Below are 27691 nucleotides of genomic sequence, written 5' to 3' on the forward strand. Positions count from 1 at the left end.
ACCTAGAGTATCTGCCTCGCTCCATTTATCATATCATTAGAAAAACTCTATGGCCCGTCAAAGGACATTCATCTGTAGGGAAGCTTGAAGGAGCAATGAAGACTTTGGTCTTCTATATCTTCAATGGCATCAGCTTCAATGCTCAAGACTTCTTCATCACGTAGTTGGCTACATCAGGCTCCGACATTTTTGGTCTGAAGTTCTATGCTCCATGGGTAATGCGACTTATCAAGCTTCACTCTGCCATTAACTATCAGCCGTCTGCACGCAATCATCTTGTCTTCTTGCCAGAGGTTGATCTTTCTATTGAAGCTATTTACCCAGAGCCTGCCAAGGATCCCATTTATCTTCACAATGTTGATCACTAAAGCTTCACCCAGCCCATTGAAGGAGTTCAGGCAGTCTTGCGTGTTTATCCCTTGGCTGGCAACACACGTGCCCCTCGTGCTCAAACTAACACCACTGGTAGCACCATTGCGCAAAGGCCTCGAAGGAGATCTCGTGTTCTAAATGAATGAGAGCTTCTTGTCGCGCTACACCAGAAACAGGACAAACATCACGACTGGCTTAAGCGTCAAATGCAAAGCCTCTTGGTGGATGTCAACCGCATTCGCGATCTTGCCACCAAGAATGCCTTTGTCACTCATGAAACCTGTCGGAGGTCGTGGAAGAGTTTGACATTGCTTAGTGCTGAAGCTAATCTGCAAGACGATGGCTTCACCGAAAGATTCAAGTTTGACTCAACTCCTCCCAGGAATGCTCACTTGTGTCAGACTCCCTCACTTGAAGACTCTGACTATTCGTCCTCAGCTGCGACAGTGAATGCCAGAGTCATCGATGACCAAGATGATGCAACTTCACCTCCTCCAACTTCAGCGCGTGTCGACACTGCACCAAGTTCTTCTGCACCACCGGACCTCAACGACGACCCTGCTGCCTCGCCTGCACCTCATGGGAACGAGTAGGCGCTCTATGTCTTCAAACCTTTTTGGTCCTTACTGACAAAAGGGGGAGAAGCATATGAGTTGATAGTCTTCAAGCGGGTCCATATGGGTGGTTGCTTTACCTTTTGCTACTTTTGCCAAGTGCTTACAACTCTTGCTTTTCGATACATTTGGTTCTTCGAGTTGTAACGCTTAAACTCGATGGTCGTCTGCTACTTATTTGCTATTCTGTGATGCGATGATAAATTCCGCATGTGCGATGATAACTTCCGCACTTAGGTCATTTTGCAGACGTCCATTTTTCATTATGCATGTCATTATCTTCGTTACATCAAATCATGCATGATGAATTGTCATCATAAGTTGAAGAGGATCTCCACAAGTACAACCTGCCATGTGCATTTGCATTCCAAGAGCAAATTACTTATATGCACATCTTCAGGGGGAGCCTTTGCCACTTATGAAGACAATACCCTATCCTTTACAATTTCACATATTTTATTCCCCGTTGAAAACTTCAACCAGTTTGTCATCAATCACCAAAAAGGGGGAGATTGTAAGTGCATCTAGTGCCACCCCTAGTTGGTTTTGGAGTATTGACGACAAACCTGGTTGAGGGACTAATGTGTTTGTGAGAATTGCAGGATAACACAGGTAGAAGTCCCTCATTGATTCGGTTTTCCTACCAGAGATGACCCCTAAAAATGTATGAAGACATTGAAGTCAAAGGTGGTATGTGAAGACATTCACATTGAAGACTATGACAAGAGAAGACATCGCGTGAAGACTATGGAGCGCGAAGACTTAGTTGTTTCGTCGTTCTTTTTCTTCTTTGTTGAGTCATAGGAACCACCGTACTGTTAAGTGGGGTCCAAGAGAACCAGTCAGAATGACTGAAGTGATGCTTAACCAAAATCCTATGTCTTCGAGCGAAGACAATGAGAGCAAATCTTATCCAGAGCTGGATAAGTCAGCTTTGCTTGTAGCCCAAGTAAAGTTGCGTGTGTGTTTGAAATCTGACCGTTGGAACACGTGTCAGTTCCTTAGTGACCCAGGGTCATTTCGGACAAATCAGGTTGGGTTGCCTAGTGGCTATAAATAGCCCACCCCCTACAACCATAAACGGTTGGCTGCTCAGAGTTAGTATACGGCTTTTATTGTTTGATAGCAACCCACCTCGAAGCCTTTGAGAGAGAATTCCTTGCGAGGACAAAGCCCTAAACACCCAGAGCCAAAGAGTGTTAGGCATCACTGAAGTCTTCTTGTCTGTGTGATCTGAAGACTTATTACACTTGAGGACTGTGAATCCTCCAGCCGGTTAGGCGTCGCGTTATGAGCATCCAAGAGTCATTGTGGATTGTCGGTGAACGAAGACTGTGAAGGTTTGGAAGTCTACCTTGAAGACTTACCAGAGTGATTGGGCGAGGACTGGGTGTCCTTAGCTCAAGGGGAATAAGGTGAAGACACGGTCTTCTGAGTTGAATCTCAGCCTCCCTAACCAGACGTATAGTTGTCACAGCAACTGGAACTGGTCCAACAAATCATTGTCTTCAACGAGCCACTGGTTCTATCCTTCACATCCCTTTATTTACAGTTGGTCCTTGTGAAGTCATTGCCCGTTTGCATTATCTTTTGTCTTCACTAAGTGACTGCTTGTTCTGATTGGCTTCATACTATCTTCCAACCTGATCTATACTGCCTAGCTGCTATTAGTCTTTGTGCTTTCACTTCATTGAATACTTGACTATGGCTTGCTTAGTGTAGTCTACCTTCCGCTGCATGGTAATAGGTTTATCTCTATCGTTTGTCGTCGAAACTTCCATGTTTTGAAGACTCTCTTAAAAATCGCCTATTCACCCCCCCTAGTCGATCACTAGCACTTTCACTCTCCCCCACTTCACCCTTGCCGTTTTATTCGCCCTCTCTCTCTCTCCGTTCCCTTTCTCTTTCCCTATTTGCCTCTTTTGCCCGTTTCTTGTTTGCTTGTGTGTTGGATTGCTTGCTTGTCACGATGGCTCAAGATAATACTAAATTGTGTGACTTTGCCAATACCAACAACAACGATTTTCTTAGCACTCTGATTGCTCCTCTTACCGATGTAGAATTGTGAAATTAATGTTGCTTTGTTGAATCTTGTCATGAAAGATCAATTCACCGGCCTTCCTGAAGGAAATATGCCCTGGAGGCAATAATAAAGTTATTATTTATTTCCTTATATCATGATAAATGTTTATTATTCATGCTAGAATTATATTAACCGGAAACATAATACTTGTGTGAATACATAAACAAACAGAGTGTCACTAGTATGCCTCTACTTGACTAGCTCGTTAATCAAAGATGGTTATGTTTCCTAGCCATTGACATGAGTTGTCATTTGATTAACAGAATCGCATCATTAGGATAATGGTGTGATTGACTTGACCCATTCCGTTAGCTTAGCACACGATCATTTAGTATTCTGCTCTTGCTTTCTTCATGACTTATACATGTTCCTATGACTACGAGATTATGCAACTCCCGTTTACCGGAGGAACACTTTGTGTGCTACCAAACGTCACAACGTAACTGGGTGATTATAAAGGTGCTCTACAGGTGTCTCCGAAGGTACTTGTTGGGTTGGCGTATTTCGAGATTAGGATTTGTCACTCTGATTGTCGGAGAGGTATCTTTGGGCCCACGCGATAATGCACATCACTATAAGCCTTGCATGCATTGCAACTAATGAGTTAGTTGCGGGATGATGTATTACAGAATGAGTAAAGAGACTTGTCGGTAACGAGATTGAACTAGGTATTAAGATACCGACAATCAAATCTCGGGCAAGTAACATACCGATGACAAAGGGAACAACGCATGTTGTTATGCGGTTTGACCGATAAAGATCTTCGTAGAATATGTAGGAGCCAATATGAGCATCCAGGTTCCTCTATTGGTTATTGATAGGAGTTGTCTCGGTCATGTCTACATAGTTCTCGAACCCGTAGGGTCCGCACGCTTAAAGTTCGATGACAGTTATATTATGAGTTTATGTGTTTTGATGTACCGAAGGTAGTTCGGAGTCCGAATGTGATCACGGACATGACGAGGAGTCTTGAAATGGCCGAGACGTAGAGATTGATATATTGGAAGCCTATATTTGGATATCTTAAGTGTTCCGAGTGAAATCGAGATTTTACCGGAGTACCGGGGGTTACCGGAACCCCCCGGGGGTTTAATGGGCCAAGATGGGCCTTAGTGGAGAAGAGGAGGTGCAGCCAGGGCAGGCCACGCGCCCCCTCCCCCTCTAGTCCGAATTGGACAAGGAGGGGGCGGCGCCCCCTTTCCTTCCTCTCTCCCTCCTCCTCCCCCCTTCGCCTACTCCAACTAGGAAAGGAGGGAGTCCTTCTCCCTGTGGGAGTAGGACTCCTCCCTGGCGCGCCTCCTCCTGGCCGGCCGCCTCTCCCCCCTTGCTCCTTTATATAAGGGGCAGGGGGCACCTCTAGACACAACAATTGATCTCTTAGCTATGTGTGGTTCCCCCCTCCATCATAGTCCACCTCGATAATATCATAGTGGTGCTTAGGCGAAGCCCTGCGTCGGTAGAACATCATCATCGTCACCACACCGTCGTGCTGACGGAACTCTCCCTCAAAGCTCAGCTGGATCGGAGTTCGAGGGACGTCATCGAGCTGAACGTGTGCTGAACTCGAAGGTGCCGTACGTTCGGTACTTGATCGGTCGGATCGTGAAGACGTACAACTACATCAACCGCGTTGTGCTAACGCTTCCGCTTTCGGTCTATGAGGGTACGTGGATGTGACGCCCCGAGTCCGATGCGCCAGGTGTCCTCCAGTTATTCGTTGTTGTTGCCTTGTCATTTGCTTGCGTGTTGCATCTTTCCATGTCATCATCCGCATTGCATCATCATGTTTTTAAAACTTGCATCCGTCCGGGTTCCCCCAGTTCCGTACGTTGTCCGTTCTGAGCCCAACCACACTCGCACGCGCCCGCGGCATGTCCGAAATATTATTTTATAAGTGGCCAGAAAATGTTTTCGGAATGGGTTGAAAGTTGGCGTGCGGTCTTATTTTAGTGTAGGAAGACTGCCTGTCAAATCTCATCGCATTCGGAGTCCGTTTGATAGTCCAACCGTTAACTATAGCGACATTATAGTCGGTCAAAACGTCGGACGTTTTCGGTCTCCGGAAACAGTTGCCGGGCTGCATCTCTCTTCTCTTCTCTTAGCCCAAAGCTTTCTGCACAGTCCGATGTCAACCGCCAGGCCCCGAAACCCTCTCTGCACAGTGCACCGAACCCCTCACGCGTGTCCGAAAGTTGTCCCGAACCCGACCCGGGGAGTTGTCATCGTTGGACTCAGATCATCCCCAAACATCTACAAGACGTCTCCGTTTTCTTATTTGGGCTCCCTAGCCTATTTTTCCCGACTGTCCGATTACGATCAGAGGGACCGAGGTAGCCCCTAACCTAATCTATGACGTATATATAGTCCATCCTTAGTCTTTTGGACAAACCCTAAAATCTAGGGACTTTGTCCCGTCGAGCCGCCGCCCCCTACCGCATCTACCTCGGGATCACCTTCTCCTCATTTTTCCTCCACCCACCAACCAGCTCTCTCCACTGCTACTCATCGATCCAAATTTCCCTCGGCCTCCAGCCTGCAGACCTTCTGCTCGATCCGGATGGGATCGAGGTTGTGCCCCTCGTCCCCGCGCCCCTGTTTCGCTCGATCCGGATCGGGGGCAGCCCGATCCCGAGCACCTCTCGCCGCTCGACCATCTTCTCCCCGTCGTCGCCTCCAGCGACCAGGCATCTGGATCCGCCGCCGCCTACCCCAGGTCGTGTCGCCCAAGCAGTGCAACGCGACTCCCCTTCTCTTCTTTTTCTCCTGTGCCCTCCTTCTGCTCTAAGTGCCCCCGCCATTTTTCTTGCAGGAGTCAAGCCCGAGCCTCCCGTCGCCAAAAGCCACCGTGGCCAGCCGTCGAAGCCAGACTAGACCATGCCGCAGCTCCTTTGCCACCTTCTTCTCTCTCTTTCTCCTTCTCTGTCGCTTCTCTCTCCCTCCGTCCCGCGTCTCACCTTGCCTGTCTCTCTCTCTTTTGGTTTCACAGGAACACCGGTGCCGCTGAACGAGCACCATTGGGACGCCGCCATGGCCTCCCCTACTCACCCCGCCGTCCAGATCAGGCCGGGAACCGCCGCCCGCCGCCCTCTCGTCCGGTTCCAGTCGCCTGACCCTGCCGTCGTCAGAGCTTCGAAGCGTGACGCCATGGACCTCCCCGTCGCGCCTCCACGCCATGGTCACCCCTCTCCTCCTCACGGGTCCTGGACCCCTGCGCCCCGTCACCGGCGTCCAGCGCCGTCATGGATTCGCGCCAAGGGAACCTCGCTGCGCCCCTCCGTCGTTTCTTCCTCGCCGCCGCACTTCTGTTCCAGCGCCGCTCCTCTGTTTCCGTTCGAGCAGAGACGAGCGCTCGCCCGCCTTCGTTGACCACGCGAGGACTCAGCCCGCGGTAGGCCCAGCCTGTTTCCCCTCTAGAGCCGGCCTGCCTTGGCCTCTCCCCCCGATCTGGGCTTGGCCCATGGGTGAGGCCACCCCAAGCGCCCTCTTCTTTTTTTCGTACTGCTGGGCCAGTTCAGTTTCGGCCCAGTGGATGTTTTTTTTGGTTCTGTGAATTTAGCTATTTTCCAGGGATTTGCAGATTTACAGAAAACCCCCTAGCCTTCATGCATTTAATATCTCACAAACTAAGCATCACATGTAAAAACTTTGTATATGAAACTTGCTTAGTTTTTCATCTAGTTTCATAATATGTCTTCTTCATCCATGTTTATAATTTTTAATATGTTGTTTGTTTAAATTTGCTTTAATAACTTGCTACAATGGTTTAATTCATAACTAAATAACCGTAACTCCGAATTTAACAAACTTTATATGTAAATGGGGTAGAATTTTGCATAGTTTAACATGGTGGCATCTCTTTGCATGTTTAGCAACTCTAAAATTGTGTTTAGGGCAGATCAGTACCAAACCTAAAATATGCACATGAGGAGTTTCCGGACTTGTTGTTTTGTTGTTCCGGCCTCATTTAAACTTGCCTAAATAGGTAGTTTTCATTTGCTTCACCCTCTTATCATGTTTAACAATATTTAGTATTGTTGGGTACATAAAAAAGATCGAACTAAGCTCCACTTAATTTGTAGGGTTGTTTGTGCACTTTGCCATGTCATGCATATTTAAACTGGACATGCATCATACTTGGTTGTGCATCATGCCATGGTCATGTGTTGGTTGTTTACTATGTTGTTTGCTCCTTTCCGGTGTTGCTTCTTCGGGTTGGTTCCGATAACGTCGCGCTTGTGAGGATCCGTTCATCTACGTCCGTTTGTCTTCTTCATGGACTTGTTCTTCTTCCTCGCGGGATTTCAGGCAAGATGACCATACCCTCGAAATCACTTCTATCTTTGCTTGCTAGTTGCTCACTCTTTTGCTATGCCTATGCTGCGATACGTACCACTTGTTTATCATGCCTCCCATATTGTTGAACCAAGCCTCTAACCTACCTTGTCCTAACAAACCGTTGTTTGGCTATGTTACCGCTTTGCTCAGCCCCTCTTATAGTGTTGTTAGTTGCAGGTGAAGATTGAAGTTTGTTCCTTGTTGGAATATGGAGATTTTGTTCCTTGTTGGGACATGTTTACTTGTTGGGATATCACAATATTTCTTATTTAATTAATGCAACTATATACTTGGTAAAGGGTGGAAGGCTCGGCCTTATGCCTGGTGTTTTGTTCCACTCTTGCCGCCCTAGTTTTCCGTCATATCGGTGTTATGTTCCCGAATTTTGCGTTCCTTACGCGGTTGGGTTATAATGGGAACCCCTTGACAGTTCGCCTTAAATAAAACTCCTCCAGCAAGGCCCAACATTGGTTTTACCATTCGCCACCTAGTATTTTCTTTCCCTTGAGTCGGCCGGCTCAAGGGTCATCTTATTTTAACCCTCGGGCCAGTGCTCCTCTGAGTGTTGGTCCACCTTGTCAGCCGCCGGTGGCCACCAGGGGCAACTCTGGGCTGGCCTACCGGAAGTTTGGACAATCCGGTGTGCCCTGAGAACGAGATATGTGCAGCTCCTATCAGGATTTGTCGGCACATTCGGGTGGTTTGCTGGTCTTATTTTACCATTGTCGAAATGTCTTGTAACCGGGATTCTGAGTCTGATCGGGTCTTCTCGCTAGAAGGAATATCCTTCGTTCACCGTGAGAGCTTGTGATGGGCTAAGTTGGGACACCCCTGTAGGGATTTGAACTTTCGAAAGCCGTGCCCGCGGTTATGGGCAGATGGGAATTTGTTAATGTCCGGTTGTAGAAAACCTGAAGTTGACCTTAATTAAAATACATCAACCGCGTGCGTTACCGTGATGGTCTCTTTCCGGCAGAGTCCGAGAAGTGAACACGGTGTTAGAGTTATGTTTGACGTAGGTTGTTCTAGGATCACTTCTTGATCATAGTTTCTCGACCGTGCTTTGCCTTCTCTTCTCGCTCTCATTTGCGTATGTTAGCCACCATATATGCTAGTCGCTTGCTGCAGCTCCACATCATACCTTTACCTTACCATAAGCTTAAATAGTCTTGATCACGAGGGTGTGAGATTGCTGAGTCCCCGTGACTCATAGATACTTCCAAAACTAGCTTGCAGGTGCCGAGGTTACCGTGCAGATGACGCAACCAAGCTCAAGGAGGAGCTCGATGAAGATCTTGTCCTTTGTGTTGTTTCGTTCTAGTTGATCAGTAGTGGAGCCCAGTTGGGGTCGATCGGGGATCTGTGTAGCATTTGGGGTAGTCTTCTTTCATTTTGGTTCCGTAGACGGACCTTGATTGTATCTGGTTGATGTAATGCTTTAATTCATGTATTGTGTGAAGTGGCAATTGTAAGCCAACTATGTATCTCTTTCCCTTATGTATTACAGGGGTTGTGTGAAGATTACCTCACTTGAGACATTGCTTTCAATGCGGTTATGCCTCTAAGTCATGCTTCGACATGTGGAAGATATAGCCGCATCGAGGGCGTTACAGTGGACAACACTCTGCCCTCTCGTTGCTATGCATTATCATGATCCTGTGTGTGCGTAGGATTTTTTTTTTGAAATTACTACGTTCCCCAACACTTCCTAGTGAAGATGCCGCTACCCATCTAAACAACTTTGTTGATTTGTGTGATATGCAAAAGAATAAAGATGTGGATAATGATATTGTTAAACTTAAGCTATTTCCGTTTTTGCTTAGAGATCGTGATAAAGCTTGGTTTTCGTCTTTGCCTAAAAATAGTATTGATTCATGGAATAAGTGCAAAGATGCTTTTATCTCTAAGTATTTTCCTCCCGCTAAGATCATCTCTCTTAGAAATGATATTATGAATTTAAGCAACTTGATCATGAACATGTTGCACAATCTTGGGAGAGGATGAAATTAATGATACGTAATTGCCCTACACATGGTTTGAATCTTTGGATGATTATACAAAACTTTTATGTCAAATTGAATTTTGCTTCTAGAAATCTTTTAGATTCGGCCACGGGAGGCACTTTTATGGAAATCACTTTAGGAGAAGCTACTAAACTCCTAGATAATATTATGGTTAATTATTCTCAATGGCACACCAAAAGATCTACTAATAAAAAAGTGCATGCAATTGAAGAGATCAATGTTTTGAGTGGAAAGATGGATGAACTTATGAAATTGTTTGCTAATAAGAGTGCTCCTACTGATCCTAATGATATTCCTTTGTCTACCTTGATTGAGAATAATAATGAATCTATGGATGTGAATTTTGTTGGTAGGAACAATTTTGGTAACAACGCGTATAGAGGTAATTTTAATTCTAGGTCGTTTCCTAATAATTCCTCTAATAATTTTGGTAATTCCTACAACAATTCTTATGGAAATTTTAATAAGATTCCCTCTGAATTTGAGACTAGTGTTAAGGAGTTTATGAATTCGCAAAAGAATTTCAATGCTTTGCTTGAAGAAAAATTGCTTAAGGTTGATGAATTGGCTAGGAACATTGATAGAATATCTCTTCATGTTGATTCTTTGAAACTTAGATCTATTCCACCTAAGCATGATATCAATGAGTCTCTCAAAGCCATGATAATTTCCATTGATGAGTGCAAAGAAAGAACCGCTAGGATGTGTGCTAAGAAAGATTGCTTTGTGAAAGCGTGTTCTTCTAGTTTTCATGATAATAAAGATGAAGATCTAAAAGTTATTGATGTGTCTCCTATTAAATCTTTGTTTTGCAATATGAATCTTGATAATGATGATACTAAAGATGAGCACCTTTACCTAGAAGGCGTTCCAAAAATTCGGAGTTTTTAGATCTTGATGCAAAAATTGTTAAAAGTGGGATCGAAGAGGTTAAAACTTTAAATATCAATGAACCCACTCTCTTGGATTTCAAGGAATTCAATTATGATAATTGCTCTTTGATAGATTGTATTTCCTTGTTGCAATCCGTGTTAAACTTTCCTCATGCTTATAGTCAAAATAAAACTTTTACTAAACATATCGTTGATGCTTTGATGCAATCTTATGAAGAAAAACTTGAGTTGGAAGTTTCTATCTTTAGATAACTTTATGATGAGTGGGAACCTAAAATAAAAATTAAAATTAAAGATCATGAGTGCCATGCTTTGTGTGATTTGGGTGCTAGTCTTTCCACGATTCCAAAAACTTTCTGTGATTTGCTAGGTTTCCGTGATTTTGATGATTGTTCTTTAAACTTGCACCTTGAGGATTCCACTATTAAGAAACCTATGGGAAAAATTAATGATGTTCTTATTGTTGAAAATAGGAACTATGTGCCCGTAGATTTCATTGTTCTTGATATAGATTGCAATCCTTCATGTCCTATTATTCTTGGTAGACCTTTCCTTAGAACGATTGGTGCAATTATTGATCTGAAGGAAGGGAATATTAGATTCCAATTTTCATTAAGGAAGGGAATGGAACACTTCCCTAGAAATAAAATTAAATTACCACATGAATCTATAATAAGAGACACTTATGGATTGCCTACCAAAGATGGTAATATCTAGATCTATCCTTGCTTTTATGCCTAGCTAGGGGCGTTAAACGATAGCGCTTGTTGGGAGGCAACCTAATTTTATTTTTATTCCTTGCTTTTTTATCCTGTTTAGTAATAAATAATTTATCTAGCCTCTTTTTTGGTTGTGTTTTTTTTTCTTAATTAGTGTTTGTGCCAAGTTGAACCGTTGGGAAGACTTGGGGAAAGTCTTTTTGATCTTGCTGTAAAAAACAGAAATTTTAAGGCTCACGAGAATCGCTGCCATTTTTATTTGGAAGGATATATTTAGTTAATTCTTTTTGAAGATGATTAATAGGTAAATTCCTCACGTCCAGCAATTTATTTTAGAATTTTTGGGATTCCAGAAGTTGCGTTAGCTACAGATTACTACAGACTATTCTGTTTTTGACAGATTCTGTTTTTCGTGTGTTGTTTGCTTAGTTTAATGAATCTATGGCTAGTAAAATAGTTTATAAACCATAGAGAAGTTGGAATACAGTAGGTTTAACACCAATATAAATAAAGAATGAGTTTATTACAGTACCTTTAATTGGTGTTTTGTTTTCTTTCGCTAACGGAGCTCACGAGATTTTCTACTTTGAGTTTTGTGTTGTGAATTTTTCAAGTTTTGGGTGAAGATTTGATGGATAATGGAACAAAGAGTGGCAAGAGCCTAAGATTGGGGATTCCAATGGTGCCCCAAGGTAAAATTAAAGGACATCAAAAAGCCTAAGCTTGGGGATGCCCCGGAAGGCATCCCCTCTTTTGTCTTCGTCTATCGGTAACTTTAGTTGGAGTTATATTTTTATTCACCACATGATATATTTTTATTTTGGGGGTGCCTTCCGAGGCATCCCCAAGCTTTGGCTTTTAGGTGTCCTTATATTATCTTGGGGGTGACATGGGTATCCCCAAGCTTAGGCTCTTGCCACTCCTTGTTTCGTAATCCATCAAATCTTTACCCAAAACTTGAAAACTTCACAACACAAAACATAAAGTAGAAAATCTCGTGAACTCCGTTAGCGAAAGAAAACAAAAGACCACTTCAAGGTACTGTAATGAACTCATTATTTATTTATATTGGTGTTATACCTACTGTATTCCAACTTCTTTATGGATTATAAACTATTTTACTAGCCATAGATTCATCAAAATAAGTAAACAACACACGAAAAACAGAATCTGTCAAAAACAGAACAGTCTGTAGTAATCTGTAGCTAGCGCAAGCTCTGGAACCCCAAAAATTCTACAATAAATTTATGGACGTGAGTAATTTACCTATTAATCATCTGAAAAAAGAATTAACTAGATAACACTTTCCAAATAAAAATGACAGCAGTTCTCGTGAGCGCTAAAGTTTCTGTTTTTTTACGGCAAGTTCAACAAGACTTTCCCCAAGTCTTCCCAACGGTTCTACTTGGCACAAATACTAATTAAACGCAGAAAACACAACCAAAACAGAGGCTAAATAATTTATTTATTACTAAACAGGAGCAAAAATCAAGGAATAAAAATAAAATTGGGTTGCCTCCCAACAAGCGCTATCGTTTAACGCCCCTAGCTAGGCATAACAAGCAAGAATACATCTAGGTATTGACATAATAGTAAGATAGATTATTAAAACTCATTTCATATTCTCTACGTTCGGCAGCAAGTTTTTCTTTAAGGCAAGCAAAAGTAATCATAAGGACTAAATTTAGCGGGACAAAAGTCCCCAAGATCAACCTTGGGAGGTATAGGTTCCTCCTTTGGTCCTTCATAATGCACAACCAATTCAGGACTATAAGCATTCTTTTGACAGAACTTTGTGAGCCTATATTCAAGAGAATATCCTAGTTCATTATTTCGAATAGCCAAATCATCATTAAGTTCAGAAATTCTATCAACTAAAACATCGGTAGGAACCCTTTTTCTAAGATTTTCATTGAAAGCAGCATAGTCTAGAGATTGAAAACGCATTATTTCTTCTTGATCAAAGAGGATAGCCTCTATGGGAGGACGGTAAGCGTCCACCCTATAATGCGCAAAGATTTCTTTGGCTTCTTTTATTATGAATCTAAACTCATGAGCCAAAAAGATAGTAGCGGCACGCTTAACAGAAGAATGCTCAATATTAGAAAATTCCAGAAAAATCCTTTGTATGGAAGGATGCATATGCATGAATTGTCTTTCAAGTTCAACTACGAGCATGGCAATAGCGACCGCAAGACTACTAGTTCTGTGAAGGATAGAACTACCAATAGAAGGTAAAGCACCGACACAAGTAAAGAAATCTTGAATAACTCCTTTTTGAATAATATTACCACTACCAACACGGGATTTTTTTGTATGAAAGATGGTAGGTTCTTTAGCAGGAGCATCAGAATTTTTCATGATATTATTATTGTCCATATCGACAATAATTTCCCCAATTTCAGACATAGAGGCAGAAGGTAAAGGACTTGACATAACGACAAGCAAGCAAACTAACATACAAGCAAACAAAAAACAAACGGGCAAAAGAGGCATAAGAGAAAGAGAGGGAGGATAGAGAGAGAGAGGGTGAATAAAATGGCAAGGGTGAAGTGGGGAGAGGAAAATGAGAGGCAAATGGCAAATAATGTAATGCGGAAGATAGGGATTGTGATGGGTACTTGGTATGTTGACTTTTGCGCAGACTCCCCGGCAACGGCGCCAGAAATTCTTCTTGCTACCTCTTGAGCACTGCGTTGGATTTCCCTGAAGAGGAAGGGATGATGAAGCAAAGTAGCGTAAATATTTCCCTCAGGTTTTGAGAACCAAGGTATCAATCCAGTAGGAGGCTACGCTCGAGTCCCTCGTACCTACACAAAAACAATAGCTCAACGCAACCAACGCGCTTAGGGGTTGTCAATCCCTTCACGGTCACTTACGAAAGTGAGATCTGATAGAGATGATAAATAATATTTTTGGTATTTTTGGTATAGAGATGCAAAGTAAAAAGTAAAAGTAAAGTAAAAGCAAAGCAATAATAAAGTGATGGAGATTGATATAATGAGAAAGATACCCGGGGCCATAGGTTTCACTAGTGGCTTCTCTCAAGAGCATAAGTATTCTACGGTGGGTGGACAAATTACTGTTGAGCAACTGACAGAATTGAGCATAGTTATGAGAATATCTAGGTATGATCATGTATATAGGCATCACGTCCGAGACAAGTAGACCGAAACGATTCTGGATCTACTACTATTACTCCACTCATCAACCGCTATCCAACATGCATCTAGAGTATTAAGTTAAAAACAGAGTAACGCCTTAAGCAGAATGACATGATGTAGAGGGATAGTTTCATGCAATATGATAAAAAACCCATCTTGTTATCCCTGATGGCAACGATACAATACGAGCCTTGCTGCCCCTTCTATCACTGGGAAAGGACACCGCAAGATCGAACCCAAAGCTAAGCACTTATCCCATTGCAAGAACAACCAATCTAGTAGGCCAAACCAAACTGATAATTCGAAGATACTTGCAAAGATAACCAATCATACATAAAAGAATTCAGAGAAGATTCAAATATTACTCATAGATAGACTGGATCATAAACCCACAATTCATCGGTCTCAACAAACACACCGCAAAAAGAAGATTACATCGAATAGATCTCCACAAGAGAGGGGGAGAACATTGTATTGAGATCCAAAAAGAGAGAAGAAGCCATCTAGCTACTAACTATGGACCCGTAGGTCTGAAGTCAACTGCTCACACTTCATCGGAGGGGCTTGGATGATGATGTAGAAGCCCTCCATGATCGATGCCCCCTCCAGCGGAGCTCCGTAACAAGCCCCAAGATGGGATCTCATGCATACAGAAAGTTGCGGCGGTGGAATTTGGTTTTTGGCTCCGTCTCCAATCGTTTGGGGGTATGTGGATATATATGGAAGGAAGAAGTACGTCGGTGGAGCTTCGAGGGGCCCATGAGGTAGGAGGGCACGCCCTAGGGGGGAGCCCTCCACCCTCGTGACCACCTCGTGGCTTTCTTGACGGAGGGTCCAAGTCTCCTGGATCTTATCTGATGAGAAAATCACGTTTCCGAAGGTTTCATTCCGTTTGGACTCCATTTGATATTCCTTTTCTTCGAAACCCTAAACAGGCAAAAAAAACAGCAATTCTGGGCTGGGCCTCTGGTTAATAGGTTAGTCCCAAAAATAATATAAAAGTGGATAATAAAGCCCAATAATGTCTAAAACAGTAGATAATATAGCATGGAGCAATCAAAAATTATAGATACATTGCAGACGTATCAAGCATCCCCAAGCTTAATTCCTGCTCGTCCTCGAGTAGGTAAATGATAAAAACAGAATTTTTGATGCGGAGTGCTACTTGGCATAATTTTAATGTAATTCTTCTTAATTGTGGTATGAATATTCAGATCCGAAAAATTCAAGACAAAAGTTCATATTGACATAAAAATGATAATACTTCAAGCATACTAACTAAGCAATTATGTCTTCTCAAAATAACATGGCCAAAGAAAGTTCATCCCTACAAAATCATATAGTTTAGTCATGTTTCATTTTCGTCACACAAGAATGCTCTCATCATGCACAACCCCGATGACAAGCCAAACAATTGTTTCATACTTTAGTTATATCAAACCTATAAACTTTCACGCAATATATGAGCGCGAGCCATGGACATAGCACTATGGGTGGAATAGAATATAATGAGGGGGTTATGTGGAGAAGACAAAAAAGGAGAAAGTCTCACATCAACGAGGCTAATCAATGGGCTATGGAGATGCCCACCGATTGATGTTAATGCAAGGAGTAGGGATTGCCATGCAACGGATGCACTAGAGCTATAAATGTATGAAAGCTCAACAAAAGAAACTAGTGGGTGTGCATCCAACTTGCTTGCTCACTAATACCTAGGGCACTTGAGGAGGCCCATTGTTGGAATATACAAGCCAAGTTCTATAATGAAAAATTCCCACTAGTATATGAAAGTGATAACTTGAGAGACTCTCTACTATGAAGATCATGGTGCTACTTTGAAGCACAAGTGTGGTAAAAGGATAGTAACATTGTCCCTTCTCTCTTTTTCTCTCTTTTTCTCTTTTTGGGGGCCTTCTCTTTTTTATGGCCTTTCTCTCTCTTTTTATTTATTCCTCACTTGGGACAATGCTCTAATAATGACGATCATCACACTTCTATTTATTTACAACTCAATGATTACAACTCGATACTAGAACAAAGATGACTCTATATGAATGCCTCCGGCGGTGTACCGGGATATGCAATGAACCAAGAGTGACATGTATGAAAGAATTATGAACGGTGGCTTTGCCACAAATACTATGTCAACTACATGATCATGCTAAGCAATATGACAATGATGAATGTGTCATGATGAACGGAATGGTGGAAAGTTGCATGGCAATATATCTCGGAATGGCTATGGAAATGCCATAATAGGTAGGTATGGTGGCTGTTTTGAGGAAGATATAAGGAGGTTTATGTGTGAAAGAGCGTATCATATCACGGGGTTTGGATGCATCGGCGAAGTTTGCGCCAACTCTCAATGTGAGAAAGGGCAATGCACGGTACCGAAGAGGCTAGCAAGGATGGAAGGGTGAGAGTGCGTATAATCCATGGACTCAACATTAGTCATAAAGAACTCCCATACTTATTGCAAAAATCTACAAGTCATTAAAAACCTCGGCACTACGCGCATGCTCCTAGGGGGATATATTGGTAGGAAAAGACCATCACTCGTCCCCGACCGCCACTCATAAGGAAGACAATCAAATAACACCTCATGTTTCAAATTTGTTGCATAACGTTTACCATACATGCATGCTACGGGACTTGCAAACCTCAACACAAGTATTTATCAATTTCACAACTAATCAACTAGCATGACTTTGATATTATTACCTCCATATCTCAAAACAATCATCAAGCATCAAACTTTTCTTAGTATTCAACACACTCATACGAAAGTTTTATTATTAATCTTGCATACCAAGCATATTAGGATTTTAAGCAAATTACCATGCTATTAATACTCTCAAAATAATCTAAGTGAAGCATGAGAGATCAATAGTTTCTATAAAACAAATCCACCACCGTGCTCTAAAAGATATAAGTGAAGTACTAGAGCAAAACTATAAAGCTCAAAAGATATAAGTGAAGAACATAGAGTATTCTATCAAATTCCAAATCATGTATGGCTCTCTCAAAAGGTGTGTACAGCAGGGATGATTGTGTTAAACTAACAAGCAAAAACTCAAATCATAAAAGACGCTCCAAGCAAAACACATATCATGTGGTGAATAAAAATATAGCTCCAAGTAAAGTTACCGATAGAAGTAGACGAAAGAGGGGATGCCTTCCGGGGCATCCCCAAGCTTTGGCTTTTAGGTGTCCTTAGATTATCTTGGGGGTGCCATGGGCATCCCCAAGCTTAGGCTCTTGCCACTCCTTGTTCCGTAGTCCATCAAATCTTTACCCAAAACTTGAAAACTTCACAACACAAAACTTAAAGTAGAAAATCTCGTGAGCTCCGTTAGCGAAAGAAAACAAAAGACCACTTCAAGGTACTGTAATGAACTCATTCTTTATTTATATTGGTGTTATACCTACTGTATTCCAACTTCTCTATGGATTATAAACTATTTTACTAGCCATAGATTCATCAAAATAAGCAAACAACACACGAAAAACAGAATCTGTCAAAAACAGAACAGTCTGTAGTAATCTGTAGCTAGCGCAAGATCTGGAACCCAAAAAATTCTAAAATAAATTTCTGGACGTGAGGAATTAATCTATTAATCATCTTCAAAAATAATTAACTAATATCACTTTCCAAATAAAAATGACAACAGTTCTCGTGAGCGCTAAAGTTTATATTTTTTATAGCAAGTTCAACAAGACTTTCCCCAAGTCTTCCCAATGGTTCTACTTGGCACAAACACTAATTAAACACAGAAAACACAACAAAAACAGAGGCTAAATAATTTATTTAATACTAAACAGGAGCAAAAAACAAGGAATAAAAATAAAATTGGGTTGCCTCCCAACAAGCGCTATCGTTTAACGCGCCTAGCTAGACATAACAAGCAAGAATAGATCTAGGTATTGCCATAATAGTAAGATAAATTATTAAAACTCATTTCATATTCTCTATGTTCGGCAGCAAGTTTTCTTTGAGGCAAGCAAAAGTAATCAAAAGTACTAAATTTAGCAGGACAAAAGTCCCCAAGATCAACCTTGGGAGGTATAGGTTCCTCCTTTGGTCCTTCATAATGCACAACCAACTCATCATTATAAGCATTCTTTTGACAGAACTTTGTGAGCCTATATTCAAGAGAATATCCTAGTTCATTATTTCGAATAGCCAAATCATCATTAAGTTCAGAAATTCTATCAACTAAAACATCGGTAGGAACCCTTTTTCTAAGATTTTCATTGGAAGCAGCACAGTCTAGAGATTGAAAACGAATTATTTCTTCTTGATCAAAGAGAATAGCCTCTATGGGAGGACGGCAAGCGTCCACCCTATAATGCGCAACTATTTCTTTGGCTTCTTTTATTATGAATCTAAACTCATGAGCCAAAAAGATAGTAGCGGCACGCTTAACAGAAGAATGCTCAATATTAGAAAATTCCAGAAAAATCCTTTGTATGGAAGGATGCATGTGCATGAATTGTCTTTCAAGTTCAACTACGAGCATGGCAATAGCGTCCGCAAGACTACTAGTTCTGTGAAGGATAGAACTACCCGTAGAAGGTAAAGCACCGACACAAGTAAAGAAATCTTGAATAACTCCTTTTCCAATAATATTACCACTACCAACACGGAATTTTTTTTATGAAAGATGGTAGGTTCTTTAGTAGGAGCATCAGAATTTTTCATGATATTATTATTGTCCATATCAACAATAATTTCCCCAATTTCAGACATAGAGGCAAAAGGTAAAGGACTTGACATAACAACAAGCAAGCAAACTAACACACAAGCAAACAAAAAACATACGGGCAAAAGAGGCAAAAGAGAAAGAGAGGGAGGATAGAGAGAGAGGGCGAATAAAACGGCAAGGCTGAAGTGGGGGAGAGGAAAACGAGGCAAATGGCAAATAATGTAATGCGGGAGATAGGGATTGTGATGGGTACTTGGTATGTTGACTTTTGCGCATACTCCCCGGCAACGGCGCCAGAAATTCTTCTTGCTACCTCTTGAGCACTGCGTTAGATTTACCCGAAGAGGAAGGGATGATGCAGCAAAGTAGCGTAAGTATTTCCCTCAGTTTTTGAGAACCAAGGTATCAATCCAGTAGGAGGCTATGCTCGAGTCCCTCGTACCTACACAAAAACAATAGCTCAACGCAACCAACGCGCTTAGGGGTTGTCAATCCCTTCACGGTCACTTACGAAAGTGAGATCTGATAGAGATGATAAATAATATTTTTGGTATTTTTGGTATAGAGATGCAAAGTAAAAAGTAAAAGTAAAGTAAAAGCAAAGCAATAATAAAGTGATGGAGATTGATATAATGAGAAAGAGACCCGGGGGCCATAGGTTTCACTAGTGGCTTCTCTCAAGAGCATAAGTATTCTATGGTGGGTGGACAAATTATTGTTGAGCAATTGACAGAATTGAGCATAGTTATGAGAATATCTAGGTATGATCATGTATATAGGCATCACGTCTGAGACAAGTAGACCGAAACGATTCTGGATCTACTACTATTACTCCACTCGTCGACCGCTATCCAGCATGCATCTAGAGTATTAAGTTAAAAATAGAGTAACGCCTTAAGCAAGATGACATGATGTAGAGGGATAGTTTCATGCAATATGATAAAAACCCTATCTTGTTATCCCCGATGGCAACGATACAATACGTGCCTTGCTGCCCCTTCTGTCACTAGGAAAGGACACCGCAAGATCGAACCCAAAGCTAAGCACTGCTCCCATGGCAAGAACAACCAATCTAGTAGGCCAAACCAAACTGATAATTCAAAGAGACTTGGAAAGATAACCAATCATACATAAAAGAATTCAGAGAAGATTCAAATATTATTCATAGATAGACTGGATCATAAACCCACAATTCATCGGTCTCAACAAACACACCACAAAAAGAAGATTACATTGAATAGATCTCCACGAGAGAGGGGGCGAACATTGTATTGAGATCCAAAAAGAGAGAAGAAGCCATCTAGCTACTAACTATGGACCCGTAGGTCTGAAGTAAACTACTCACACTTCATCGGAGGGGCTTGGATGATGATGTAGAAGCCCTTCGTGATCAATGCCCCCTCCGGCGGAGCTCCGGAATAGGCCCCAAGATGGGATCTCGTGGATACAAAAATTTGCGGCGGTGGAATTAGGTTTTTGGCTCCGTCCCCGATCGTTTGGGGGTACGTGGATATATATAGGAGGAAGAAGTACGTCGGTGGAGCTTCGAGGGGCCCACAAGGCAGGGGGCATGCCCTAGGGGGGCGCGCCCTCCACCCTCGTGACCACCTCGTGGCTTTCTTGATGGAGGGTCCAAGTCTCCTGGATCTCATCTGATGAGAAAATCACATTTCCGAAGGTTTCATTCCGTTTGGACTCCGTTTGATATTCCTTTTCTTCGAAACCCTAAAACAGGCAAGAAAAACAGCAATTGTGGGATGGGCCTCCGGTTAATAGGTTAGTCCCAAAAATAATATAAAAGTGGATAATAAATCCCAATAATGTCTAAAACAGTAGATAATATCGCATGGAGCAATCAAAAATTATAGATACGTTGGAGACATATCACCTACTAGATTGATCTTTCTTGCAATGGGAGAAGTGCTTAGATTTGTGTTCAATCTTGCGGTGCTCGATCCCAGTGACAGAAAGGGAAACGACACGAATTGTATTGTTGCCATCGAGGATAAAGAGATGGGGTTTATATCATATTGCATGAGTTTATCCCTCTACATCATGTCATCTTCCTTAAAGCATTACTCTATTCTTATGAACTTGATACTCTAGATGCATGCTGGATAGCGGTCGATGTGTGGAGTAATAGTAGTAGATGCAGAATCGTTTCGGTCTACTTGTCGCGGACGTGATGCCTATATACATGATCATATCTAGATATTATCATAACTATGCTCAATTCTATCAATTGCTCGACAGTAATTCGTTTACCCACCGTAATACTTATGCTCTTGAGAGAAGCCACTAGTGAAACCTATGGCCCCCGGGTCTATCTTCCATCATATTAATCTTCCAATACTTAGTTATTTTATTTGCTGTTTATTTTACTTTGCATCTTTATTTCTCTTTATCATAAAAATACCAAAAATCTTATCTTATCATATCTATCAGATCTCACTCTCGTAAGTGACCGTGAAGGGATTGACAACCCCTTTTATCCCGTTGGTTGCGAGGTTCTTATTTGTTTGTGTAGGTGCGTGGGACTTGAGCATGATCTCCTACTGGATTGCTACCTTGGTTCTCAAAAACTAAGGGAAATACTTACGCTACTTTGCTGCATCACCCTTTCCTCTTCAAGGGAAAACCAATGCAATGCTCAAGAAATAGCAAGGAGCACCTCAGTAGAGAAAGCCGAAAAGTGACTTTCATGATGCGGCGAGAGCCGATCAGCTGTTCGGAGGTTGCAAATCATTGGAGATTTCTTTCGCATTACGCGAAGGATTGGTACTTCCCGATCAGACGCTTATAGCACTCTAGTTCGGATACTAGGGGTTGCGCCCATGTTTTTATTGTCGCACTCCTATGGCTAAGTGAGGGCGTTACAGTCGCATAGTCTGGTTGCCTGGTTTGTTGCGCTAAACAACTCCTTCAAGGACCATCTAATTGGATCAAGATTGTTTAGATTCCATCCCGAACACCCCCGTACTACCTACATGGGGGCAGAAGCCGACGACTGGTTAGCCCTCAGATTTCATACAACACGGCCGCACAGGAAGTAAAAATTTAAAAACATAACAAAGCATTATATTGCATAAACAATTTGTTTTGTACAAGGTAGAGGGATCTCGAGTACATTCATTCAAGGATGGTGTCCTTCGCACAATGGTCCACAACAATGCGGGACCCCTCTAAAACATGGCCGACGTATCGCTCAGGTGTGCGGTGCTCCTTGCCCTCCGGCGGCCTCCCAGTCGCTAACTTGACAGCGTCTAGTTTCGCCCACCAGACCTTGCAATAAGAGAAGGCAAGACGCGCGCCCTCGATGCATACGGACCGGTTGATGACATCCAGCCGAGGACAGGCATCCACCAGCTTCTTCACGAGGCCGAAGTAGTTGTTGGGAATAGCTTCGTCTAGCCACAACCGGATTATCATATCCTTCATGGCCAGTTCGGCCACCCTGTGCAGCTCGACCAGCTGATTCAGCTGATCGCTGAAGGGCGCGGGATGTTCTGGCACGCAATATTGCGACCAGAACAGCTTCTCCGTGGAGCTCCCTTCTTCGGCTCGGAAGAACTCTGCAGCATCGGTCACACCGCATGGCAGATTAGCAAAGGCTCCTGCAGAACTCTGAATTTGGGTTAGTAAAAGAAATTTCCTCTTCACACTCCTACTTTGCATATTGAATGTCTTACCCGCCGCGATCTTCTTGGCCTCCTGGATCTCATGGAGGACGCCCCGGGCTTCAATCCGGGCCGCCTCCACACTCTTACGAGCCTTGGCAAGTTCAACCTCTTGAGCCGACGCATTGTGCTCCAAGGTCTCACATTTCCTCACCGCGTCCTGGAGCTCCTGGTGGACTTCGTTGACCCGGGCCTTGAGCCTTTTACGGGTGGCCTGCTCCTTGACAGCCTTCCCCTCGGCTTCGACCAGGGCCGCTTTCAGGGCCTCGACCTTGGTCGTCGCCTTTATTTACATTATGGTATTTCGGTCATTGCATATCATTTTCCCTTCTTCGAATCCACAATAGGTTATTACTTGCCTTGTTTTTCCTGGAGCTGCCTCTTCACCTGGCCCAGCTCCTCCTCGGCCTCCGCCGGTTTCTGCTTCAGTCTAGAGACTTCGGCAGTATGTGAGGCCGCGGCCAACAGCGACGACTGCGCATACATTTCAGAAAAATTTAGTTAGTTTCCTGCAATAGGAGATTGATCCTCTGTCCGGTTTTTCTTTTCGAACACCGGACAGTGTCTTAGTGGCTACTGCCTATATTGGGATTTTCTCCTTTTTTGCGCTGCTTACCTCAAAACCTGTTAACAGGCTGTTGCAGGCTTCAGTTAGTCCGCTCTTGGCGGACTGAACCTTTTCAATTACCGTTCCCATAAGGACATGGTGCTCATCCACAATGGAAGCGCCTCGCAGCACTTCCAGTTGATTATCTGGTGCCCCTGGTTGGACATGGGTCACTGGGGGAACAGGCATCCCCCCTTCTCCCGAAGGAGGTAATATGCCGGATTCCGGAGCAGCCTCGATCTCCAGAATTGAGTCTGGCTGAGGGTTGAACTGAGTTCGGCCCTCCCCATCAGTCTCCACGGGGATTGATTCCCCTTGGTGTCTGGCGACGGGGATTTCGCCTTCTGGCGTCCCCTGAGCCTCTCCCCCGCCTGGAACAGTCCTTCGGGACAGCACCTCCACATCATCCTTGGCCTTGGGGGAGTGAGCGGCTGGCGATGAATCGCTGGCCATCGCCTTGGAAGCCAACAAGCCTCCTGACGAGGATCGCGGGGAGCTGTTGTGGGCCGGACTACAATAAACATAACCAATCATCTCAATGCAGTGACGAGGAGAAACTTTATGGGTGGATGCAAGTCTTAGTACTTACGATGCGGCCCGAGGCTTAGCGCGGGGGCGTCTCTCCGGACTGTTGTCGATGTCCCATGCGGAGTTATCCGCTAGGGAGCCCTTCCCCTTCTCGGGCGCCTCCACCTCTAGAGTTGTGGAGGCCGCCTCTTCTTCCTTCCCCCATCAGGGGGAGAGTCGTTTTCCTCCGCCTACTCATCCTCGTCATCTTCGGTGGCAGGGGGACGGGTCTTGTCTTTGGACGTCACGTCCAAAGTGCCCTTGCGGCGGGGGCCACTCCGGACCCCCTTGGCCTTTCCTGTGGCCTTCTTTTCTGGTGCCTTATAAGGCGCCGACTCCAGCATCTTCGCTAAGCGCGGGATGACTGGTTCTTCAGGCAGGGGAGCCGGACACCGGATCTGCTTCGCCTTCTTCAACCAGTACTGAAAGAGCAATGATAATAAAAGCTTAGATACCACCCTTGAAACAAGCAAATAGGGGATGTGTTACCTCGTTGGGGAGGTGATTTACGTCGTGGCCACGGTCCGAATCTTTGGCCAACGGTATCTCGTTGCCCTTGAAGAGCAACTTCCAGGCATCTTCGTGAGCTGTTTCGAAGAGCCTTTCCAAGGTGTGGTGCTTTTTTGGGTTGAAATCCCATAGAGGGCGGCTTCGACTCTGGCAGGGGAGGATTCGACGCACCCACATCACTTGAATTATGTCGACGAGCTTGATGTCCCTATCGATTATGCTTTGAATGCGCGTTTGCAGCGCAATCAGCTCGTCTGACGAACACCAGTTTGGGCTCTTCTCGACCCAGGAGGTGAGTCGCACAGGAGCGCCGGAGTTGAATATGGCAACCACGGCCCACGTGGCGCCGCGGGGTTCGGTGATGTAGAACCATTGTTTCTGCCATTCCTTGACAGACTCCACGATTGTGCCTTTTGGCCAAGAGACATTGGTGAGCTTGCTCACCATGGCGCCCCCGCACTCTGCGTGCTGTCCGTCCACCACCTTGGGCTTCATGTTAAAGGTCTTGAGCCACAGCCCGAAATGGGGTTGGATGCGGAGGAAGGCCTCGCACATGACGATGAACGCCGAGATATTGAGGAAGGAGTTCGGGGATAGATCGTGGAAGTCTATCCCGTAGTAGAACATTATCCCGCAGATGAAGGGGTGGAGTGGAAACCCTAGCCCGCGGAGGAAATGGGGGAGGAACACTACCCTCTCGTCGGGCTTCGGCATGGGAATGATTTGTCCTTGGGCTGGAAGACGGTGGGCGATTTCCTTCGCCAGGTACCCAGCCGCCCGAAGCTCGGCGATGTCCTCCTACTTGACGGAGGAAGCCATCCACTTGCCTTGACCTCCGGATCCGGAGATGGTTGAGTGCTTTCTCGAGTGGGGAACAAATGAGGACTTGGGCGCTGGAGCTCAAGAATGGAAAGGCAGGAAGAAGGCGTGGGGGAAGAAGGAGGAATCTTATCTCCTTATAAGGGCAATGAATATTGAACGCCACCCGGCTCGCCTCAAAATTCGCCTGCTCCCAGGGGCTGCATAAATGGCACGGTTGGGTTACCCACACTCATATTGATGAGAATCCCGCAATAAGGGGACACAATCTCTGCTTTGACAAGATGTGCCAATGGCAACCACGTCTCGAAACATGGAGCGGCAGGCAAAAAACGGTTCGAGATTATGACCGGATGGACGTGATGTCATGTTGTAAAAGTTGTCAGCGGATTGGACTCGTGTATTATTATATTCTCTCTACGGTTGTGTGTGGTGTGTGTTACAGGTCCGGACACGATCAATTTGTCCAAAGACTATTTTTGGAGTTCGGAAGGAGGAACCGGCCTTGCAATGCCGAAGACAGCACTACGCGCCGGATACCTTGTCATTGAAGCTAGGTTCAGGGGCTACTGAGGGAGTCCTGGACTAAGGGGTCCTCGGGCGTCCGGCCTGTTAGCCATGGGCCGGACTGATGGGTTCTGAAGATACGAAGACCGAAGACTGCACCCGTGTCCGGATGAGAGTCTCCTTGGCGTGGAAGGCAAGCTTGGCGACCGGATATGCAGATTCCCTTCTTTGTAACCGGCCTTGTGTAACCCTAGATCCTCCTAGTGTCTATATAAACTGAAGGACTTAGTTCGGATAGGGGAGACTCATCATCATAGCCATACAAGCTAGACCTCTAGGGTTTAGCCATTACGATCTCGAGGTAGATCAACTCTTTTAATACTCATATTCATCAATATCAATCAAGCAGGACGTAAGGTATTATCTCCATAGAGAGGGCCCGAACCTGGGTAAACATCGTGTCCCTTGTCTCCTGTTACCATCGACCTTAGACGCATAGTACGGGACCTCCTACCCGAGATCCATCGGTTTTGACACCGACAATAACCAATACATGAGTGCCAATAGCCTCCCCCGTGGTTTGGAGCATATACATCCTACTCCATGGTCTCTTTGTGAGCTTAGTAGAGATCACCCAAGTCTCATAGGCTACGACGTTTAACAATCGAGGCTTATATAGGTATGTTCTTTTGAGACTTCTCTGTAAGATTACACTACCTAGAAAAGGCTTACCCCATAGACACACAAGTTGATTTCTTAGCCGTGTGCGGTGCCCCCCTCCACAGATTTCCACCTCGGTCATATTGTCGTAGTGCTTAGGCAAAGCCCAGCATCGGTAACTTCATCATCACCGTCAACACACTGTTGTGCTGACAAAACTCTCCCTTGACCTGAGCTGGATCTAGAGTTCGAGGGACGTCACCGAGCTGAACGTGTGCAGATCACGGAGGTGCCCTGCGTTCGGTACTTGATCGGTTGGATCGCAAAGACGTTCGACTACATCAACTGCGTTACACAACGCTTCCGCTTTCGGTCTACGGGGGTACGTAGACACACTCTCCCATCTCACTGCTATGCATATATCTTGCGTGATCGTAGGATCTTTTTTTTGAAATATTGTGTTTCCCAACAATAATGACATGAGGTAAACAACTAATGTTGATTTTTCAAAGCACACATACAAAACAAAACAAAATGTGTGCAACTTGATGCACTGTATTGCCAACACAACACACATGAGTGTGAAACCAAAAAACCAATATACACACCGTCTGATCATGATTTACGCACTGGGGCCATAACTAAACTAGCCTTCAGCCATGCAACTACATAGCCTTTTTCTGTACAATTACATAAGTGTGACAAAGCGAACTAGGATATTCACTGCTTTGATATAAAAACTCATGTATGAACGCATACCCTTAACAACAGAGTACACATGAGTGTGCAACCAAAAACACACACATACTATTTGAACATAGTTTTACACAGTGTATCCATCTGAATACCATCGATTGTGCAACTGATTAGCATCACTGTGCAACTCCATAAGTTGACTAGCCAACTCAGATTTGTATATGTGTGATCCAACTACATTTGCATTTCTGTGCAACTATGAGAACAAACTAGCCAACTGGATACTTATATGCATGCAGCTTATGAGAAAACAAAGAAACAACATGGATGCATTTTGAAACGGTTGAGCAAAAACATCGGAACTATCCTCTCGGTACTCTTATGTACTCCCTTCCTTCTATTCCAACTGAAATCGCCGCCCAAAAATCAAAAAATTGCCACGCCAGATCAGCCGGTTTGGCGGGGGGGGGGGGGGGGGGCAACACGACGGAATACCTCGCCGAATCTGCGTGATACAGAGGTAAAACGCCATGAAACCCGTATCCCCTAAAACACGCACCCTCGACTCCCCCTGTCGAAACAGGAACTCCCAAAATCCACCGGAGGTGACTAGGTAGTCGCGCGTGACGCCGTCCGCGAAAGCTACCTCGTACTCGTCGGACATCCACCGAAAAACCTAGAACCCCTCTGCGGCGGGCCAATAACGCGGGACCCCGACCACGGTAGGGAAAAAAATGG

General features: G+C 44.1%; 1 long non-coding RNA gene across 1 annotated transcript; it reads left to right on the forward strand.

The window, feature by feature from the left end:
- Nucleotides 1-5475: 5475 nt before the first annotated feature.
- Nucleotides 5476-6739, forward strand: LOC123052436 (uncharacterized). The gene is made up of 2 exons (XR_006424717.1): nucleotides 5476-5782; nucleotides 5879-6739. It is a non-coding gene; the product is annotated as an uncharacterized lncRNA (long non-coding RNA).
- The last annotated feature ends 20952 nt before the right edge of the window (nucleotides 6740-27691 follow it).

Source organism: Triticum aestivum, chromosome 1A (assembly GCF_018294505.1).
Source record: "Triticum aestivum cultivar Chinese Spring chromosome 1A, IWGSC CS RefSeq v2.1, whole genome shotgun sequence".
Lineage (NCBI taxonomy): Eukaryota > Viridiplantae > Streptophyta > Magnoliopsida > Poales > Poaceae > Triticum > Triticum aestivum.